We start from the raw sequence: 23,119 nt of genomic DNA on the forward strand, positions 1-23,119 counted from the left end.
AATGCCACAGAACTCAGGGTACAGCCTCACAGAATGTACAAGTGTTCTTCCGCAGATAGAGGATAGAGATTGGAAGCATTGAGGAAAGTGCACATTCCCCAGCGAAGCCACATAACTCTAGTTATCAGCCTGACAGAATGTACAAGTTCTCAAGGGCACATAGAGGAAAGAGATTGGAAACATTAAGGAAAGTACACATTCCTGAGGAAAACCATAGAACTCTGGTCAGCAGCCTCACAGAATGTACAAGTTCTCAAGGGTACATAAAGGAAAGAGATTGGAAACATTGAGGAAAGTACACATTCCCGAGGAATGCCATAGAACTCTGTTTAGCAGCCTCACAGAATGTACAAGTGCTCATCTGCAGATAGAGGGAAGACATTGAAAGCATTGAGGAAAAAACACATTCCCAGCAAAGCCACATAACTCAGGGTACAGCCCCACAGAATGTACAAGTGCTCATCTCCAGATAGAGGGAAGAGATTGGAAGCATTGAGGAAAGTACACATTTCCCAGCAAATCTACAGAATGCACACGTGCTCATCCACCGATAGAGGGAAGAGATTGGAAACATTGAGGAAAGTACACATTCCCCAGCAAATCCACAGAACTCAGGGTACAGCCTCACAGAATGTACAAGTGTTCTTCCGCAGATAGAGGATAGAGATTGGAAGCATTGAGGAAAGTGCACATTCCCCAGCAAAGTCTTAGAACTCTAGTTAGCAGCCAGATAGAATGTACAAGTGCTCATCTGCAGATAGAGGGGAGAGATTGGAAGCATTGAGGAAAGTACACATTCTCCAGCAAAGCCACAGAACTCTAGTTATCAGCCTCACAGAATGTACAAGTTCTCAAGGGTACATAAAGGAAAGAGATTGGAAACATTGAGGAAAGTACACATTCCTGAGGAAAACCATAAAACTCTGGTCAGCAGCCTCACAGAATGTACAAGTTCTCAAGGGTACATAAAGGAAAGAGATTGGAAACATTGAGGAAAGTACACATTCACGAGGAATTCCATAGAACTCTGGTTAGCAGCCTCACAGAATGTACAAGTGCTCATCTGCAGATAGAGGGAAGACATTGAAAGCATTGAGGAAAAAACACATTCCCAGCAAAGCCACATAACTCAGGGTACAGCCCCACAGAATGTACAAGTGCTCATCTCCAGATAGAGGGAAGAGATTGGAAGCATTGAGGAAAGTACACATTTCCCAGCAAATCTACAGAATGCACACGTGCTCATCCACCGATAGAGGGAAGAGATTGGAAACATTGAGGAAAGTACACATTCCCCAGCAAATCCACAGAACTCAGGGTACAGCCTCACAGAATGTACAAGTGTTCTTCCGCAGATAGAGGATAGAGATTGGAAGCATTGAGGAAAGTGCACATTCCCCAGCAAAGTCTTAGAACTCTAGTTAGCAGCCAGATAGAATGTACAAGTGCTCATCTGCAGATAGAGGGGAGAGATTGGAAGCATTGAGGAAAGTACACATTCTCCAGCAAAGCCACAGAACTCTAGTTATCAGCCTCACAGAATGTACAAGTTCTCAAGGGTACATAAAGGAAAGAGATTGGAAACATTGAGGAAAGTACACATTCCTGAGGAAAACCATAGAACTCTGGTCAGCAGCCTCACAGAATGTACAAGTTCTCAAAGGTACATAAAGGAAAGAGATTGGAAACATTGAGGAAAGTACACATTCACGAGGAATTCCATAGAACTCTGGTTAGCAGCCTCACAGAATGTACAAGTGCTCATCTGCAGATAGAGGGAAGACATTGAAAGCATTGAGGAAAAAACACATTCCCAGCAAAGCCACATAACTCAGGGTACAGCCCCACAGAATGTACAAGTGCTCATCCACCGATAGAGGGAAGAGATTGGAAACATTGAGGAAAGTACACATTCCCCAGCAAATCCACAGAACTCAGGTTAACAGCCTCATAGAATGTACAAGTTCTCAAGTGTACATAGAGGAAAGAAATTGGAAACATTGAGGAAAGTACACATTCCAGAGGAAAGTCATGGAACTCTGATTAGGAGTCTTACAGAATGTACAGGTTCTCAAGAGTACATAAATGAAAGAGATTGGAAACATTGAGGAAAGTACACATTCCTGAGGAATGCCATAGAACTCTGGTTAGCAGCCTCACAAAATGTACAAGTGCTCATCTGCAGATAGAGGGAAGGGATTTGAAGCATTGAGGAAAGTACACATTCCACAGCAAAGCAATGGAACTCTGGTTAGCAGCCTCACCGAATGTACAAGTGCTCTTCCGCAGATAGAGAAAAGAGATTGGAAGCATTGAGGAAAGTACACATTCCCCAGCAAAGTCTTAGCACTCTAGTTAGCAGCCTCACAGAATGTACAAGTGCTCATATGCAGATAGGGGGAAGAGATTGGAAGCAGTGAGGAAAGTACACACTCTCCAGCAAAGCCACAGAACCCTAGTTAGCAGCCTCACAGAATGTACAAGTTCTCAATGGTATACAGAGGAAAGAGATTGTAAACATTGGGAAAAGTATACATTCTCAAGGAAAGCCATAGAACTTTGGTTAGCAGCCTCACAGAATGTACAAGTGCTCATCCACAGAAAGAGGGAAGAGATTGGAAGCATTGAGGGAAGTACACATTCCCTAGAAAATCCTTAGAACTCAGGTTAGCAGCCTTACAGAATGTAAAAGTTCTCATCCGCAGATAGAGGAAAGAGATTTGAAGTATTGAGGAAAGAAAACATTCCCAGCAAAGACACAAAACTCAGGGTACAGCCTCACAGAATGTACAAGTGCTCATCCGCAGGTAGAGGGAAAAGATTGGAAGCATTGATGAAAGTTCACATTCCCCAGCAAAGCCATATAAATCTGGTTAGCAGCCTCACAGAATGTACAAGTGCTCATCCACAGATAGAGGGACGAAATTGGAAGCATTGATGGAATTACACATTCCCTAGAAAATCCTTAGAACTCTGGTTAGCAGCCTCACAGAATGTACACGTGCTCATCCGCAGATAGAGGGAAGAGATTGGCAAGATTGAGGAAAGTACACATTCCCCAGCAAAGACACAGAACTCAGGTTAGCAGCCTCACAGAAGGTACAAGTTCTCAAGGTTACATCGAGGAAAGAGATTGGAAACATTGAGGAATGTTTTAGACCAGAGAAGACCCTCTAGTATATATAGAATGTTGGCCAGAAACCAATCACATCATGTGCCAAACATCACAATCTCAGAATTGTCAATGTAACCAGAGGGCATCCATTTTGTGAAATGTCAGCCATTTGCTTTTTTCCTTTTTTGTCAAAATGATTTGCAAAATGTATTCTATGCTTCGAACTCACACATGGTGCAAGGCCACGGCCTGAATGCCGAAAAGACTAACACAGACAGGAATGTCAAACGATGCAGAGATACATTGTTTTACTCCCTCATGAAGTCCTTGAAGGTGGCAGAAGCCGCATCTAATCAGCAGTCCAGGTGCCGGCCTGTCTTGCAAACGCTGTAGTAAAATGCAGTTAACGCATGAATTATATTCTTTTAGTGGTACTCCTTCGCGGAGACTGGTATTTTCTGTTTTTTTCTGCTTCAGAACTGTATGACCCTTATTTCATGAATTGAAACACATAGATAACGTGCTAAGGAATGTTTCTCTCCTACGAACCTTATATCCTTGCCGAAAGAAGAGCTCTATGTTCCCCATAACAGAAACCTGTCTCTGCTACAATTGCTAGAATAACTATATTTAGACTGAATAGAGATTTGTCATAATGTGTCATAATTGTCATGATTGTCAATCACAAACCCTAGCCTGAATGATACATTTATGGGCAGATTGAATTGCCTTCAAAAATATTGCATTTTATGTATATATAATGTTGCTTGAGCGTTGCTCACTTTCTTGCATCTCACGAGGTCTGGGAACACACGTTGCGAGACGTAGAGACCCACTCGGCCGACTGAGACACTTAGAAAATAAACCAGACTTGTTTGGAAATCGAACCTCGTGTCTGTCGTGTCACTAGTGTATATGGTTATTGTGCCTTAGTTTCCATATGCAGTCTTTATGGCCTAGCAAATATAGCGCCCGAATAGGGATCCTCCCACTTATGCTCCATCGTATACGTTGAGTTTGAAAAAGGCACAAACAAATTGAGGATGAAGCTGTTGAGCCGGGATCGACTGGTGTTCGGGGCACCCCTCTAGAAGTTATGAGAGACTCCTTTGCAGATATGTACACAGCCGATCCCTGGTCAACGAGCAGCGCCCAGAGAGCATTGAGGCGAGGGTCCTGAAACGAGGCAGATTGAGCCAGACACGCAGTCACAATGATTCTTGGTTGCGTCTGTATACGGATGAGTTGCGTCCTGAATGACAAATTGATTGTTCAGGTGAGTCATGCCCCAATTCTTAAAACGTCATGATATTGGTCGAGAGTTGGTCTTGCAAGATGAAACGCCCAGGGTAAGAGAAGGGTAAGGATTAACCATGCTTGGGAAATTGTCTTCCTGCTTAGTGAGATTTTTACACTGGGGTAGACAATCTTTGGAAACTGGCCAGGTTGCGCCTCCCGTGGGGTCACCGGCATATGAAATGTACGTAAAATATTGTATTGGGGCAATAGAGTTTAATGCGATTTGGCATATGCAGACCAGACATGTATCAGACTTACAGTGGCCTAATGATGGGAGCTTTGAATTAGCACGTATAGAACACTTAGAATCAGTATTGCTACACAGGAAGGCCTGACCAGCAGCGTTCGACGTTGTGAGAGACTGGAGGAAGGAAGCTAATCACCATTTGAGAAGTAGAGAGAAACATGCGCGCAGACATAAAACAAATGCAGAGAAAGCGCTAGTGCATGATCAACACCAGCAGAGAGAAGCCCTTAGGAACATGGACAGGGCTTTCCAATAAAGTATACAGAAAATATTTCTTCTGCAAGATTTGCATACATCAAATGAGCTCATAAACAAAATATTGAATGAGCGAAGAAACAAACATCAAAGTACTTACCCAGTTGCACCTCCATACAAGTGAACGGGTCGGAGTCACAAGCATGCTCCCTTACTATTCATTCACAATTCACACATAAAACACAACACACAAAATTGAGTGCCACACCTAAAAATTTGGAATACGTATTTTTGTAATTACTAGCACGTAATTGCTGATTGTTTTAGGTATAGTGCTGAACATCATAAATTACAGGGTAAAGCAATATCACTTTGCACAAAAACACAAAAGCAAGTTAAATTTCTTGCACATACATCTATACAAAATAACATAATACAGTTACTATTGTCGATGCCACGCAGGAATGACAGGGGTCATATCACATGAACAAGAGGCACAAGTATACACAATGTATATCAGTACAAAAACAGTGAAAACACATTTGTGACACTGTGATTAGAAAATGTTTGTCTACACCAGGGTGTTCCGGCCATATATAAGGGCTTATGTGGGCCTTTTTCCTTCTTAAGGCCTTCGTCAGGACGGAGAATACAGTGTTGTCAAGATATTCAGACAGTGCTGAAAAGACAAATTAAATAACGTAAGAGGAGTGCTGAAAGCATTATTACAGTCTATGAATGAATCATTCAGTGTCTCACAAGTGACTAGTAGACACGGCTTACCTTTGGGGCTTGATTTGGGCCACAGGCATAACAAAGGGTAAAGTGTTCAGGGACCAGCAGTGTCCCATAAATCAAGGTCGCAATGGACGTCTATTAAGAAAGAGGGAAGATGTTTGAATAGGAGTGCTGAGTAACTGTATCCTATACTATTCCCAACGATGCACTGCTTGGTAGTGCAAAAACAATGTGAAGGACCCAACAAAATGCACCCATTCTTACCTACGCGTAGGTAGCACGGGAAGTGTGGTCATATCAGATGTGTCACTAGACTGGATCCAGACAGAGCGTGTCCTAAATAGAGGGTACAGAGTCAATCAATGGGCTGCTGTTATACGAGGCAATCCGTGTGTGCAATCTGTTGCATAACAATCAAAACAGTCACTTGGTACCTGTTGCGGCACTAGTCCATGGCACAGCCTGGGGGAGTAGGCACCTGGATCCCCCGGGATCCTGCTCGGTATCAAGGAAAGCAGGTACGTGTTGATTCATTCATCAGTGGCAGGCAGGCAGACTCGCGATGCAGACGGCGTTGCTAAGCCACGTCGCTGTTAAATACCAGTGGCCATCTTGGATTGGTGTGCCCCACTGGCTGCCTAATACTGGGCATACATGCCCAATGCATGCAAAACAGCAAAGATTCAATAATTATTACGAATACTGTATTCAAATGTATAATTGTAGTGAATTAAAAAAGGGGTGTTTATGTCCGTTGCCATGATGATGGTGCAGCGTTGCATCCTGGGGCATCCTGCAATTAGGTGCAGATATCTAACTCGTGGATGTGAGTGTAAATGCATTACTATGTGTGCTCAAGTGGAGAGCGAGGAGCAAGTGTGTGCCTCCATAGCCTAGGTCACGGCTGGGCCTGCATCTAGTACCCTGATGTAATAATGGGCCACAAATATACATTGATATACATTAATGGGCAAGCGCTGTGCATAAATGATACTAAATCGTGTTCACGGGTGAGTGATGCAACTGTCTAAAAAGCCAGGCAGTTGGACAACTGGAAGGTCCGGTTGTTAAGACAGAGACAGTATGTGTGCAGACCCAATATACACACACCCCGGCATCTCTTGTGTGACTTGCCGGTATGCGTGTACGAGGGGAAATTCAAGGTGGGGAAACGCACAGGATGGATTAGGCATACCAAGCCGTTATGTACAGTCCTGTGTATCATCACCCCCACATTATATTGGTGCCCCATGATGTTGCATAGTAAAACATGTCAAGATGTCATACACATGTAGGAAACATTTGTTAGTTATATACCTCTATCAGTAGTGCACAAATGGGGTTTGGGGGGATCTACTAAACATACCCAGTCTCGTGACATAACACACACAACACAATAAATGATATCGTAATGCCGTCTGGATCTGATGGCAGGCACAGTCTCAGTTAGGGTCGCCGATCTACTGGTGCAATCATACTGGTGCTAAGCAATTTACAGGATTGTTCTCAGTGGGATCATAGGAACGATTTCCACTCAACAGAAACGTTGAGGCCTGATTGCACTGTGTCTAATTTGTGGACCCATCTTTGTTCTAATTGGGTCAAGGTCTTATTGTGGTCTCCTCCTCTTATGTTTGGTGTCACTTTTTGAATGACATACGATCTTAGGTCTGTGTCCTTGTGATTCTTTTGGCCGAAATGGTCCACCAGAGGTTTATCTGGGATCTTGTTCCTGATGCAAGAGCGATGCTCTGATATGCGCATCTTGATCGGACAGATGGTTTACCTACATAGAGGAGGCCACATGGGCATTCGATGATATAGATAACCCATTGGTATTGCAATTTGTGTGTTCTTTCATTGTCCACTTAACATTCTTGTGTTCAAAGACTTTTTTCTGTAGGGTGAGTGAACCCAGATAAACCTCTGGTTAGCCGCTTTAGTGTGCAGTTCTACAGAGATGGGGCCTGTGCAAGGAAGCAGTAGATTGACTCGTAGTACGGTTATCAAAGACAGGAAAGAGGAGCTGAGAAATTGGGCAGAAACATATGTTGAAGGTGACGATGAAGCAGCCGTGCAAAGTTCCATATCTGATCATAGAGGTCCTGGTGAACAGCAGGTATTGTTAGAATGCATGGGGAATTATCTTGTGAAAATATGGAGTGATTTGACTGACACATTGGCACCGCAAGAGTTGCATGATTTGGTTGTTCTTTCTCATTTGTGAGATAATGTGACAAAAGTATGAGAGCATGTACGCCGAATATTTGTGTTTAAGCACGAGCTTGATCGATTGCATAGAGAATTAATGAAGAAAGATAAACCGCATATGTCATATGTCCAGCAACGATTTATTCCGCTGTTGAAACCTGTTAGTGAAGATATAAGAATTTCTACGCGACATGTGCTTAGATGGATTACAGATGCCGCAATTTCTCCAATGGAAGTGCATGATACTGTCACTCACCGTACAGTGAAGGCCGGGTTCAGCGACTACCTTTGTATGGTTGGTGATTTGATGAAGAGCTTTGGTTGGAGCTTCCATCCGAGCCTCCTCTCTGTGAGGGACAAAGATCTTTTTAATGATATGGCCCTCTACTGGGAAACAGTACAAAGGCCCCGATCACTCAAAAGAGCTGGGAGAGCACACTGCCATGGTACCAGCTGCAAAGAAAGAAGAAATCATGAGCAACTGATGACAGGTAAGTTGATACGAACTACCGTATTTAACTGGTGTATACCTGATAAGCCTTCCCCTGATTAGTGGGTAGAAACACATAGACAACCTCCTACCTAAAATGCAAAGAAAAATATTGTAACCTGGAATGACCACCTAGACAGAGTACCCAATAAAAGGTGTTATGTCTTACCATCGAATGTACTGGCTAAGCTTTAAGGAAAACAACGGAAGGTATAAAATAACAAAAAGGGAATTAGTAGTTAGTAGGGAAGCAGAACCCGGGCAGAACGAGGGGCACACTAGTTCTGGGTTGGTGCACAATCAGCGTAGCGTCTCTCGTGCAAGTAGCAGCAACCAAAAAAAGAATGCCAGTACTGGTTAGATGAGCAGGGAGGAAAGGGAGTCCTGTTTCAGCAAATAAACGAGTCACTATATCCGATGAGAGGAGTATACACCACCAAGGGAAGTCAATGGGAAAAGAACAAGAACACTCACGTTTTCAAGGGATCCTAGGACCCGTAGAAGAGAGGCGTGCTGCTTCAGGTAAGTGATTTCACTGCGTTCGCTGAATGAAGAAAACAGCACTAATGTTCAGGATTAGATACACAAGCTGGGGTACCGGAGCAAATCTGCAATGTTAAGCTGTCCATGGGAGTAGCCGAGGGTCTGGTACACAAGCTGGGGTGCCAGGAGCAAATCTGCAATGTTAAGCAGTCCATGGGAGTAGCTGAGGGTCTGGTACACAAGCTGGGGTGCCAGGAGCAGATTCGCAATGTTAAGCAGTCCGTGGGAGTAGCCGAAGGTCTGGAACACAACCTGGGGCGCCAGGAGCAGATTCGCAATGTTAAGCAGTCCGTGGGAGTAGCCGAGGGTCTGGTACACAGGCTGGAGTGTCTGAAGCAGAATCGTAAGACCAAGGAATCCGTGGACAAAAGGCAGAATTCAATTAGCACAGAAGACTAAGAAGATGAAACTTCGGAGTGTAACTTCAAATAGAAGCAGTGAGACGAGTGTCCCCGCTGCTTAAGTAGGCAGAGTGCAACAATCCAGAACACGTCCGGCAGAAGGCACAGGTCACGTGACACATGCAAAGAGGAGTGTGTGTAATGTAGTCCAAAGACCAGCACCTGTGGCAAAAAATGGAGACACCATGTGGCAAAAAATGGTGCAACAAAACGGCACACACCATGTGGAATGACCACGGCTCTGCACGTTTTCCCAGGATGCCAATGAGTGTGGTTGTCCCGCAGCACGGGAGCACCGAGCAGTCGCTTGCGCACAAGGTGAAGTGTGACAGATACGTTTAGTCTGTATACACCAGAAATGCAGAGAGAGGTATTACAGGTCATGGTTGAGTATCTACAAGATGAATGTATGAAGAATAAGACATGCTGTCCCGCTGATTTAATGACAATTTACAAAAGAGCATTTTCGCCTGAAACTGGAATGACTGCTTTTTCTCTTGATTTAGCTTTATTGCTCAATAAACGAACAAATGTAGAAACACTTAGTTTGCGATTACCCATGAGGGAAGTGCCTCCAACATTTGTCCCGAAAGTAGAAGTTTCTGCCACTGCAACAACTCCAGCGTGAACAATAGAAGCCCATTATATTGCACAGTTTGTACATGTCCCTTTTTCTAAGCAAGAGGTAAATAATATCAGGCAGACGATCCCTGTTATTAAGAAAAACCCATCAGGATTCTATAAAGAAATTAAATCTGTTTTGAATTCATCTGTTTTTACATTGAGTGACATTGATTTATTGTTTCCAGTGATTCTTCCTGTAGACATAGGGAAACAGGTTAGAAATATAAATGACGTGCCAATATTAGGTGAAACATGGGAGAATTTGATTAGAATTGATGGTGAGAGAAAGGCTGGAGAAAAACTGCCGCAAGTTATGTTGGCTTTACCATCGCGAGGTACGATAAGATGCCTTGCACCAGTTGAATACATATCATATGTTCCTAATGCATAAACTGTATTGTAATGACTAACTGTACCAACCAAAATATCAGCTATATGCCTTTTGGAATTCATAATGTACCACTGAATGCCTCTATTCCTGTAACTAAGCTCTTGCAAGTAACAGCGCCTCAATGCCCATGGACTACTTTTGCGCTATATAAATATAAATAAATACATTTTAAAAAATCGCGAATAGTAGAGAAATTGAAAACTTTGGTACCCGAGACGATAATAGTTTGGGATAAATTGACTGCTTGTTTACAGGGCAAAGAAGAAGGAGCGACTGATTATTTTATCGATTTGAAGAAGTAGTTGGAGATTTTAGTGGTCAAGACTTGAGTACTGAACCCGGGAAGAGATTGTTTGTTGTTAAGTTTGTGCGAGTGTTGTTACCGAAAATTCAAAATGTAATAATGACATCTGAAAGTGCATGACAAGCAAAAACACAAAGTGAAGTATTACACATGGCCCAGTATTATGAAAATAGAGTACATTCAGAGAAGGATAAAGAAATAAGGGACAAATGGAATTTGAAACAAGAGTATTGTTGCAGCAAGTAGCAAACAATAATAGTGGTGGCGGGAACGCACCATCCAGAGTCCAATTTTCGAACATGCAAGCTGGTCCAATAGGGATTAATCAATGTGCCTATTGTAGGCAAGAAGGCCATTGGCGAGCACAGTGCCTGCAGATACAGAATCGAAATGGGACTTTCCCAAGAAGACAGAATAGAGGTCACCCGTGAACACAAGGACAGAATAGAAACCAAAGAGCACCACAATTTCAGAATAACCAGGGGAATCAGAATCAGAAGCAACAGCGAAACAGCACAAATGATGGAAAAAATTTTGACAATCAGTCCAATGCATATTACTCTGCCGACTTTACATCTGACGATATATTGTTCTACTAGGACAGCCCAAGACAGAGGTTGGAACCAGTGTCTATTCCCGGAGACCAGAAAGGACCCTACGTAGAAATGAAGGTTGGGAATAGGGAGCACATTTGTTTAGTGGACACAGGTGCACAAAAATGTTCGATTGACCATCAGCATGTTCCAGATATACCACTGTCGGGGCATAACAATGTCTCAGTAGGGTTCTCAGGTACACCAGTAATTAGCCCAGTGTAACAACCAGTACCTATCACACTAGGTCCATTCACTAAATCTTGCCCATTTCTTTTGACAAAATATTGCGGTGAAAATTTGTTGGGATTAAATTTGTTGAAGAAATTGAATGCCCTTATTGCTTGTCTCCTGATGGCGTGTATTTGACGATATCGCCACAAAAGACCCCTGTATCTCAATTTTTATCTAAGCCATTACAGACTGAATTGAATAAAGTACCAGCTTGTATATGGGCAGTGAATGACAATGATGTTGGTTGTTTGAAAGTAGAGCCAGTGAAAATTGTTTTGAAAGATGGAAAGACATTGTCGCGAATTCCGCAATATAACATTTCGGCCGAAGGAGAGAAAGCATTCAAATGCATTGTATCAGATTTGATTAAAAGAAACGTAATTGAAGAAACTTCTGGCAGTACTTGCAATATTCCGATTCTTCCGGTTTACAAGAAAGGAGGTAATGACATACCTTACTGTTTCATAATTGATTTGCGCGGAGTGAATAAAGTTGTTGATCCGCAATTTCCATTAGTCCTGGATGTGACGATTTTGACTATGATTCCAGCATCTGCATCATATTTTAGTGTTATCGATTTGAAGAATGCATTTTTCAGTATTCCAGAACATCCAGATAGCAGATATCTATATGTTTTTACTCTAGGAGGACGTTCATTTACATTCACATGAATTCCGCAGGGTTACACTGAAGGTCTGAGTATTTACAGTGGAGCATTAAAGGAACAACTAGATATGCTAGAACTACCAGCAGGTTGTGTTTTGTTACAATATATAGAAAATGTATTGATAGCAGCAGACACAGAAGAAATTTGTAAAGAAAGTACAGTTGTGCTGGTGACACATTTAGCAGCACATGGACACAAAGCTTTGCTAAAGAAATTCCAGTATTGTCGAAAGGAAGTGGCCTACTCGGTCTACCTCCTTTGGAAGGAGGGAAGAAGATTGAGAAAGAATAGAAAGCATCTCTGATATGCCTATTCCAAATATGCAGAAAGAAGTCAGGGCTTTAATTGACATGGCTTCATATTGTAGGCAGTGGATCTCGAACTTCTCTATGATTGTGAAACCCATAGTGGCATTGACAAGGAAGGATGTTACCTTACCTTTGCCATGGTGCAGGGAATGTCAAGAAGCATTTGACCTGCTCAAAGCTGCATTATGTTCAGCTCCAGTTTTGGGCACACCAAATTATGACAAGAGTTTTAAGTTATTTGTGCATGAAAATAATGGTTGTGCTTTGGCTGTTTTGACTCAGGAACAAGGAGGGAGAAATAGACCATGCGGCTACTTCTCTTCCATGTTGGATCCTGTTGCATGTGCTTTGCCGTGCTGCTTGCGAGCTGTTGCTGCAGCTGCCGCATCAGTAAAACAAACTGAGGGAATGGTTTTAGGGCACGCTTTAACCGTTATGGTACCCCACGCAGTGGATGTTCTTTTAAATACAATGCAGACACAACACCTTACATCAGCCAGATTAACAAGGTACGAAATTGTCCTGTTTGCACCGCATATCCCAATTATGAGGTGTTGCACTTCAAATCCGGCCGAGTTAATGCCCCCTCCCAATGACAAAGGGGGTGAAAAAGAATTTCCCCATGATTGTTTAATGGTTACTGAAAAAGAGGCAAAAGGAAGAATTGATCTAACTGTTACCTCACAGAAAGAGCCAGATGGAGAACTGTTTTGTGACGGTTCTTGTTTTAAATTACCCGATGGTACATCAACTGCTGCATATGCCATCACTACACTGAAAAGTAATGTAGAAAGCAAAATAATCCCATACAACTCAGCACAAGCCGCAGAGATAATAGCGTTAACCAGAGCATGTGAAATTCCTGCAAACCTTAATGTAAACATATATACTGACCGTCAGTATGCATTTGGGGTGGTACACAATTTTGGTCGTTATGGGCTGAAAGGGGTTTCCTGACATCACACGGAACTAAAATCCAACATGGCACTTTGATAGTAAAACTGTTGTCTGCACTTGCACTTCCCAAACAATTAGCAATAATGAAACGTGACGCACATAAAAAAGTAACACGTAATGTTGGAAAGGAAAACGCATTGGTAGACCGAATTGCGAAACAAACTGCCACTGATTCACACACAAAAATGTATGTTGAAAAAATGAAAGAAGTACCCTGCATGATAGAAAATGGGATTGCCACAGTTAAGGAAATCCAAGCAGAAGCTACTGTTGTCAGGGGGAAAGCCGAAGTCAGACCAAGTCAGGGAGCTCAGAGGGGCATAGCGGGGGTAGTGATGCTTAGACAGGGCATAAGGAAGGTGTTTAGGAAGCTTCATCCATTAAAAAGACTGCTTTGCCCCTTTTGTAGCCCTAAAAAACTACATTTCCCAGCGAAAGCTGCATCAGAACTACAGTTCCCAGCATGCCTGAGGTCGCTATGGACCAATCAGAAGCCCGGCCGGGTGTGGCTCATCAACGCGCATGCGCAAGCCCCGAGGCACGGGGCTTGCGCTCGAGACTTCAGGGAGAGAGGACGTACGAACCGTAGCTCCGGCAAAAACTACTTGCGAGGGGCCCAGCCCCACCGGAGAAGCAGCCCGGCCCCTTGCTCGCACAGATAAGTTCCTACCATCTTCCTGGGAATCAGAGGGATCGGGGGAGAAGCGCAGGGGGCCTTTGATCGCTCATTCCTAGCCCCTGCGCCTGTTCAAAGAGATAAGTGGGCGTGTTATATCGCGCTTGAGTTGTAGTGGGGAAGCGAAGCTTTTTGGAGATAACTGCACCAGACTTTTGGTGTGTTCCCGCCTCTTGGGACATGGAAAGCAAGGCGCACTTGAGGCGAAAACACACGTGGCAATTGCCCGCGGCGGCCTGAAGGAAGGCCACTGTGGGAACAAAAACGCTGGCAATCGCTTAGGAAAAACACTCCGAAAAGGGTGGCCAAGACTAGGCATAGCAATCCACGCTCGATGTAGGGCACGGATGGGTGCAAGTGAACGTTGAATGGTTTGAGAGTTTGTGAATGAGAGTGAGTGTTACCAGAATCCTTGGAGCCAAAACGTTAATATGTGTTATTTCTTTTAGCTTGGACCGCCTGTGAAACTTTACGGACCGGCCTCAGGCCTTGACGACTCAACTACGGACTGGACACTGAAAGCCAGAGCTAAGTTTGCATGCTGGAGTAAAAACTGTTTAGTAGTGGGCTAATCAATGTGCATGGGTTAGATTAGAGAGGGTGATGAGAGAGGGGGCCTGACTAACAAAGTGGCTTTGAAGCAAAATGCTACTTGGTACCAAGTACAGCTAAAGTGTGCAATAATGAACCTTTTCCTAGAAACCCCACTTCCTGACCACAACCTCTACCCAACCCTCAATCCGGTTTCCCTAAACTCCCCCAAACCTATCCAACCATCGAGATCCTAACCCTCCTTCCCTGCTCTGGTCTAGGTCGCCTGTGTAAACTTGACTTGCAGGCTCTGCGACCATAGCGGGGGTGGTTGGTATTGCGTCGCTCCTGAGCCGTGGACCAGAGTGCCTGACAGAAGCGCAAGCCCACGTATTTCCCAGGCACCTGAGTGCGCAATCAACCCCTGTTGCAGTCATGGAGGAAATTGCGAAAGTCTAGCAGGACTTGCAAAGGGAGTTGGCTGCATCCAGGCAAGATTATGCTACTTTGTCCGTGCAAGTGTGGAGTCTAGCTGCCCAAGCTTCGCCTTTACCCGATCAACCATCTACCTCGGTACAGGTACATGTAACCCCGGAAGCTAGTGTTCCCCTCGCACCACCTGAACGATATACTGAGGACCCGCAAAAGTTATCCACATTTCTAACCCAATGTCGTCTCCACTTCCTTACCAAGGCGTCTGCTTTTGGTCTGCCCAAGCACGTACAGCCTTCATGATATCATACCTTACTGGGGACGCTGCAGCTTGGGCGAACCACTTGGTTCATAAGGACGATGCTGTCCTATATGATTGGGATGAGTTCTTAGGAGAGTTTGAAAAAATCTTTAATCGGCAAGCGGCTACCCTTTGTAAGGACCAGGAGTTGTTGAGTTTAAAACAAGGCAACAGGGAGCTGGTGACTTATGTCACGCAGTTCAACCGGCTGGTAGCAGAAGCCGAATGGCCTGGGGAGAAGAGAATGTCCCTATTTTATCAGGGATTGAAAGATGAGATAAAAGATCTTATAGCCCAGGTCGATCCGCAACCAAGCGAGTGTTCAGATATGATCAACCTGTCTTGCGTCTTGACCATAGCGGAAAGGCGGGGCAATAAGAAAAGAGGAGAACCACGTCCTGTATCACGGTTAGATCATTTTAGGGGATCTCGAAGGACCGTGGACAAATCTGAGGGGGACGAACCGATGCAAATCGGTTAAATCCTGGGCCCCTTAACAAAAGAAGATAAAGAGCAGAGAAGAAAGGACGGGGTCTGTATGTATGGTGGTAAGGCTGGGCATTTCGTTCGCGAATGTCCCACCAAGCCAAAAACCCAGGGAAGCGCCTCAGCTCGTCGGTAGTGGGGGTCACCAGATCGAGCCTAATTAGCAGGGCCCCATGTGCAGGCTATTCAAATTATGCCCCACACATTACTCTGAGAGGTTGCCTAGAATTCTGTAAAAAAAGGAAACAGGTAACCTTGTTATTGGACTGTGGTGCGACCGGGAATTTTATCGATGCTCAGTTCGTGGGTACTTTAGGAATTCCGGTGCAGTGTAAGCCTAAGTCAGAATCGGTGCGCGCAGTGGATGGCACCCCCCTTTGTTCGGGTCCCATTACTCATAGTACCTGTGTTATGACCCTTCTGTGCGGAGATGGGCATAAAGAAGAGATAGCCTTTGATATCATTGCCGCCCCGCAATTTGGGCTTATCCTGGGATTGCCATGGTTAAAAAAACATGATCCCCACATTCAATGGACCACAGGGTCGATAGATCTGAATTCCCCGTATTGCAAGGAACACTGTTTGGAAAAGGTTCCATCGAATATACGCTCTATTAGCATTGTTAACAGTCAACCCGAGGTACGTCGAGAGGATTTGCCCCGAGAGTACACCGACTTTGTAGACGTCTTTAACAAAAAGGCTGCAGAGTCTTTACCCCCACACCGGCCCTTTGATTGCCGGATAGACCTGGAGCCAGGAGCGGTACTGCCATGCAGCAGCATTTATGCTTTAACCGAGGCAGAAAATGACCATCTCCGGGAGTACATTGCATCCAATCTTAAGAGTGGCTTTATCCGGCACTCTAATTCTCTGGTTTCGTCGCCTCTGTTCTTCGTACCGAAGAAGTCTGGGGAGCTCCAGACTTGCATAGATTACCGCGGAGTGAATTGGATAACCATTAAAAACTGTTATACGCTCCCCCTAATCCCAGTACTTCTCGACCAGGTCAGGGATGCGGTCATCTATACCAAGCTGGATCTTTGAGGCGCATACCACCTGGTATGGGTGCATGAAGGAGACGAGTGGAAGACCGCCTTCCGAACCAACTTCAGATTGTATGAATACCAGGTCATTCCATTCGGTCTTTGTAACGCCCCCGCAGCCTTCCAACACTTCCTGGACGAGGTACTTAGGGAATATCTGGACGTATGTGCCGTTGTGCACATCAAAAATATCCTTATTTACTCTGGCAGCCTCCAGGAACACGTCCAACATGTACGTGCGGTTTTGCAAAAGTTACGAGAACATCATCTTTATGCATAACTGGAAAAGTGTGAATTCCACCGTACCAGCGTTGAGTTCCTAGGTTATTTTCTAACTCCAACCGGCATACAAATGGACCGTAAAAAGGTGCAGGCGATTTTAGATTGGGCACCCCCGGCTAATGTAAAGGAAGTACAATTCTTTTTAGGATTTGCAAACTTCTATAGACGCTTCGTTAAGAATTTCTCGGCATTGGTTACTCCAATCACGAAGCTTCTTCGTAAAGGTTGCCCGTTTGTTTGGGATGCTTCGGCTGAGCAGGGATTTCAACAGCTCAAAAAGGCCTTCACCGATGCTCCGGTATTGAAACATCCAGATTTGTCCAGTCCGTTTGTGGTAGAAACAGATTCCTCCAGTTATGCTTTGGGGGCCAATCTGTCCCAAAGAGATCCTGTAACGGTCTGTTACATCCAGTGGCCTATTACTTGAGGAAGCTGCTGCCAGCTGAGATGAATTACATCATCGCAGATCGAGAATTGTTAGCAATAAAGGCAGCGTTTAGTGAATGGCGGCATTACCTGATGGGGGCGCGTCATACGATAACGGTGATCACAGATCACCGCAACCTGCAGTTTATCAAGACCGCCAAGACCTTGAGTCCACGTCAGTTACGTTGGGCTTTGTATTTCGCAGAACTTGATTTTATAATCACATATAGGCCTAGAGCCAGTAACCAAAAAGCTGACATTTGATCACGCTATCCAGAGTCAGCAACTCGAGAGGCGAACCTAGCGCCCCAGCCAATAATACCTTTCACCCGCATAATTGGTGCGACCTCTGATTTCTACGAAACTATCCAGAGGGAAATCTCTATGCTGGAGTTACACCATTGGTGCAAACAAGACCCTCGGAACGTAATTATTGCAGGGCTCCCTTACCATGCTCACGCTTTGTATTTGCCCACCATGGCACTCCGAGAAAAAGCCATGTCATGGTGTTATGACTCATCACTAGTGGGCTATCCGGGGAGATCGAAAACACAAGAATTGGTGGCTAGATATTTTTGGTGGCTAAGGTGGCGACAAGATGTCCAAAAACATGTACTAAAATGCGAGATCTGTGCCCGCAACAAGGCTAGTCATCAGAAGCCTGCAGACCTACTTTGTCCCTTACCAACTCCAGATGTGCCATGGCATACTATAACCATGGATCTCATTGTGGATCTCCCGTCAATACAAGGCCACACCTCCATACTGGTGATTGTGGACACCTTTTCCAAGATGGCCCATTTTATTCCTTGCAAGGGAGTCCCAACCGCTGGTGGAATTGCGGAATTAGTCCTACAGAATGTCGTTCGCCTTCATGGACTTCCATATCATGTTATCACCGATAGAGGCCCACAATTCACCTCACGGTTTTGGCGCAAATTTTGTAGGATTATAGGGATGGAAGTCCATTTGTCATCTGGATACCACCCTGAGATTGACGGCCAAACTGAACGTGTGAATCAGGGACTTGAGCAATATCTGTGCTGCTTGGCTGCAAGCAGAGAAACCACTTGGGTCCAACATGCTTGGTTAGCCGAGCTAGCCTATAATAATGCCGTACACACATCCGCCAAAAAATCTCCCTTTTAATGTCTTTATGGGCGACATCCACGTATTCTCCCCGTGGCTATCCCATCCATAGATGTGGATCTTCCCACGCTAGCGGGACAACGAATTGAGATTGAGCAGGTGTGGAAGGAGGCACAAGGCAATCTCGTTAGAGCTAAAAAATCTTATAAACACTATGCAGACAAGCATCGCCGTGCCAGCCCCCTCTATTGCGTGGGTGACAAAGTTTGGCTATGCACCCGTAATATTCGATTAGATGGCCCCAGAAAATTACAGCCTTATTATTTAGGTCCCTTCCCTATAGTAAAGGTTATAAACCCTGTTGCAGTCCGATTGGATTTACCGTCTCAAATGAAAATTCATCCCACGTTCCACACCTCCCTGTTAAAACCTGCCCCGAATGGTATACCTGTCAAAAAACCACCCCCAATAATTGTTCATGGAGAGCCAGAATATGAAGTACGTGCAATTTTAAATTCCAAAAAAGGCTCTGGTGGCCAAGTGTATTATTTGGTGGACTAGGTGGGGTATGGACCTGAAGAGCGCTCGTGGGAGCCCTCACATCACACCCATGCTCCAAGATTATTGCGTACTTTCCATAGGAATTATCCCGATAAACCCGGAGGCCCTGCCTTCTGTGGGAGGGGGAGTGCTGTCAGGGGGAAAGCCGAAGTCAGACCAAGTCAGGGGGCTCAGAGGGGCGTAGCGGGGGTAGTGATGCTTAGACAGGGCATAAGGAAGGTGTTTAGGAAGCTGCATCCATTTAAAAGACTGCTTTGCCCCTTTTGTAGAAGAGCAACCCTAAAAAACTACATTTCCCAGCGAAAGCTGCATCATAACTACAGTTCCCAGCATGCCCAAGGTCGCTATGGACCAATCAGAAGCCCGGCCGGGTGTGGCTCATCAACGCGCATGCGCAAGCCCCGAGGCACGGGGCTTGCGCTCGAGACTTCAGGGAGAGAGGACGTACGAACCGCAGCTCCGGCAAAAAGTACTCGCGAGGGGCCCAGCCCCACCGGAGAAGCAGCCCGGCCCCTCGCTCGCACAGATAAGTTCCTACCATCTTCCTGGGAATCAGAGGGATCGGGGGAGAAGCACAGGGGGCCTTTGATCGCCCATTCCTAGCCCCTGTGCCTGTTCAAAGAGATAAGTGGGCGTGTTATTCGCGCGCCGCCATATCGCGCTTGAGTTGTAGTTGGGAAGCGAAGCTTTTTGGAGATAACTGCACCAGACCTTTGGTGTGTTCCCGCCTCTTGGGACCTGGAAAGCAAGGCGCACTTGAGGTGAAAACACACGTGGCAATTGCCCGCGGCGGCCTGAAGGAAGGCCACTGTGGGAACACAAACGCTGGCAATCGCTTAGGGAAAACACCCCGAAAAGGGTGGCCAAAACTAGGCATAGCCATCCACGCTCGATGTAGGGCACGGATGGGTGCAAGTGAACGTTGAATGGTTTGAGAGTGTGTGAATGAGAGTGAGTGTTACCAGAATCCTTGGAGCCAAAATGTTAATATGTGTTATTTCTTTTAGCTTGGACCGCCTGTGAAACACTACGGACCTACCTCAGGACTTGACGGCTTAACTACGGACTGGACACTGAAAGCCAGAGCTAAGTTTACATGCTGGAGTAAAAACTGTTTAGTAGTGGGCTAATCAATGTGCATGGGTTAGATTAGAGAGGGTGATGAGAGAGGGGGCCTGACTAACAAAGTGGCTTTGAAGCAAAATGCTACTTGGTACCAAGTACAGCTAAAGTGTGCAATAATCAACCTTTTCCTAGAAACCCCACTTCCTGCTCACAACCTCTACCCAACCCTCAATCCGGTTTCCCTAAACTCCCCCAAACCTATCCAACCATCGAGATCCTAACCCTCCTTCCCTGCTCTGGTCTAGGTCGCCTGTGTAAGCTTGACTTGCAGGCTCTGCGACCATAGCGGGGGTGGTTGGTATTGCGTCACTCTTGAGCCGTGGACCAAAGTGCCTGACAACTGTAGATGAAATAAAAACCTGGTCTGAGGGTCCAGCATAATTAGAGTCTGAAGGTTGTTGGGTGGACAAAGAGAACAAAAGATGGATGTTGCCAAATGCTTATGTAATGGCAATGGTCACAGTGGCCCAGAGTCCAACACACATACGTGCTAGAACAATGATTCAACATCTAGATACGGTATGGCAGAATCCACATATTAGAAAAACTGCTGACAGATTGGTTCAAAATTGCATGACTTGTTTACAACATAACATTGGAAAAGGAACAGCGATGCCAGTAGGACGTTTTGACCCCCCCTCTATGCCATTTGAAGTCATCCATTTTGATTTTATAGAAATAGAACGGGTGGTTGGTATTGCGTCACTCTTGAGCCGTGGACCAAAGTGCCTGACAACTGTAGGTGAAATAAAAACCTGGTCTGAGGGTCCAGCTAAATTAGAGTCTGAAGGTTGTTGGGTGGACAAAGAGAACAAAAGATGGATGTTGCCAAATGCTTATGTAATGGCAATGGTCACAGTGGCCCAGAGTCCAACACACATACGTGCTAGAACAATGATTCAACATCTAGATACGGTATGGCAGAATCCACATATTAGAAAAACTGCTGACAGATTGGTTCAAAATTGCATGACTTGTTTACAACATAACATTGGAAAAGGAACAGCGATGCCAGTAGGACGTTTTGACCCCCCCTCTATGCCATTTGAAGTCATCCATTTTGATTTTATAGAAATAGAACGGTGCCAAAACTGTAAGTATGTCCTCGTGGAGGTCTGCGCAATTAGCAAATGGGTAGAGGCCTATCCCCTGAAAGATTGTACAGCTATGTCCACAGCTAAAGTTATGCTAAAAGAGTACTTTTCCCGTTTTGGTCTACCCCGCGTCATATGGTCAGATAACGGTCCACACTTTATTGCAGCTGTGATATTACAAATTTGTGCAGGCCTCCAAATTGACAAACGATTCCATTCGGCCAGACACCCGATGAGTGCCAGTTTTGTGGAACGTCAGAACGGTATCTTGAAAAATAAATTGAGTAAGATCTGTGAGGGGAGCAATTTGAAATGGCCCAATGCATTACCGCTAGCTTTGTTATGCATGAGAACATCTGTACAAGCAAGGACTGGACTCTCCCCTTATGAAATAGTTATGGGGAGACCAGCAAATGTTTGGAATGCTCCACAAATGGCTGAGGGACATAGAATATCTGTTGCTTATTAACTATTGTAAATAGTTAACTCAAAACTTGCGTCTAGTTCATCAGCAAGTGCAGGAGGCTCTTCCTGTCAGATATACCGGCCCAGGACATTGTCTGCAGCCTGGGGACTGGACACTGATTAAAGATTTTGAGAGAAAATCTTCACTCACACCGTGCTGGAAGGGGCCCTACCAGGTGCTACTGGCTACACAGACTGCAGTCCGAGTGAATGGCCACAAGTCCTGGATCCACGCAACACACACGAAAAGAATTCTGTTTCCTTTGAAAGAGCTGCCTGATCTTGACGTCGAAAGAAATACAGCTGCACTTCATCACAAAGATACCATCGCCAGTTCTCTTCCAGAAGTGCTTCCTAAACCCGAGAAAGGGCCTGGGGAGATTGCAACAAAGATTTAAAGGCCAAAGGTGCCTCAACCTTGTCCGACTACTGCCACATCATCACTCATTGCATCGCAAGCTGGCACTGATCCTGCATCTGGAAATGAGAGTGCATTGTTCATCGATCATACTGTACCTGGAGCCATAAGGTACAATCTACGTTAACAAAATCGGAAGTGATCTGCGTTTTTGTTTTGCCTTTGTTCCCAACATGGATGAAGTGGGCCTAGGGAAAAGGAGCGCATGAGCTGTATCAAGCTGCATCAAATTGAAAGCTCTGACACGCGGTTTCCTGGTGCTACTATTGAAAAGTGAAGGACCAGTGCAACCTCGTGTGGACGAGCGGAGGGCATATAGTACCGACACAATTGATGCCTGCTCCTGCCTTTTTGGAGCTCTGTGTGAAATCGCATCAGCTTGCTGTCATTTATTAAGCAGGCTAGCCTGAACTGGCCTGAACGCTTTGCTGTTAACGTGTGTTGCTGTGGAGAACTTTTCTGCGACGAACATTGAAAACTTTTCCTGAGATAAACATTATAGACAATGCCTACACTCACTCCTGTTCCCTCCAGCACCAACACTTTTGATATTGTAGAAATAGAGACTAAGCCTACTCTTAGAAAAAATTGGGTGGGAAAAAATAATATGCTAATGATTATGATACCGCTTTGCATTTTGATTACGGTGATCCCAATATTCTGGTATCTGGAAACTGTGCATCCTTTGAACTTTTTTTGCCTGCTACCAATGCTCCTACTATGAACAGCTCAGTACATGTGCTCTCTTATACTCTCCACTCACAAGAAGTGAAACATAGAAAAGGTTAAGACAATAATACATTGCTATTGATTATGAATATGACACATGCTATCTTGAATAGATCCAATTGTTAGGTCTGTTCCCATTTACCC

The sequence above is a fragment of the Ambystoma mexicanum genome, chromosome 3p, assembly GCF_040938575.1.
Source record: "Ambystoma mexicanum isolate Mex_15411 chromosome 3p, UKY_AmexF1_1, whole genome shotgun sequence".
Lineage (NCBI taxonomy): Eukaryota > Metazoa > Chordata > Amphibia > Caudata > Ambystomatidae > Ambystoma > Ambystoma mexicanum.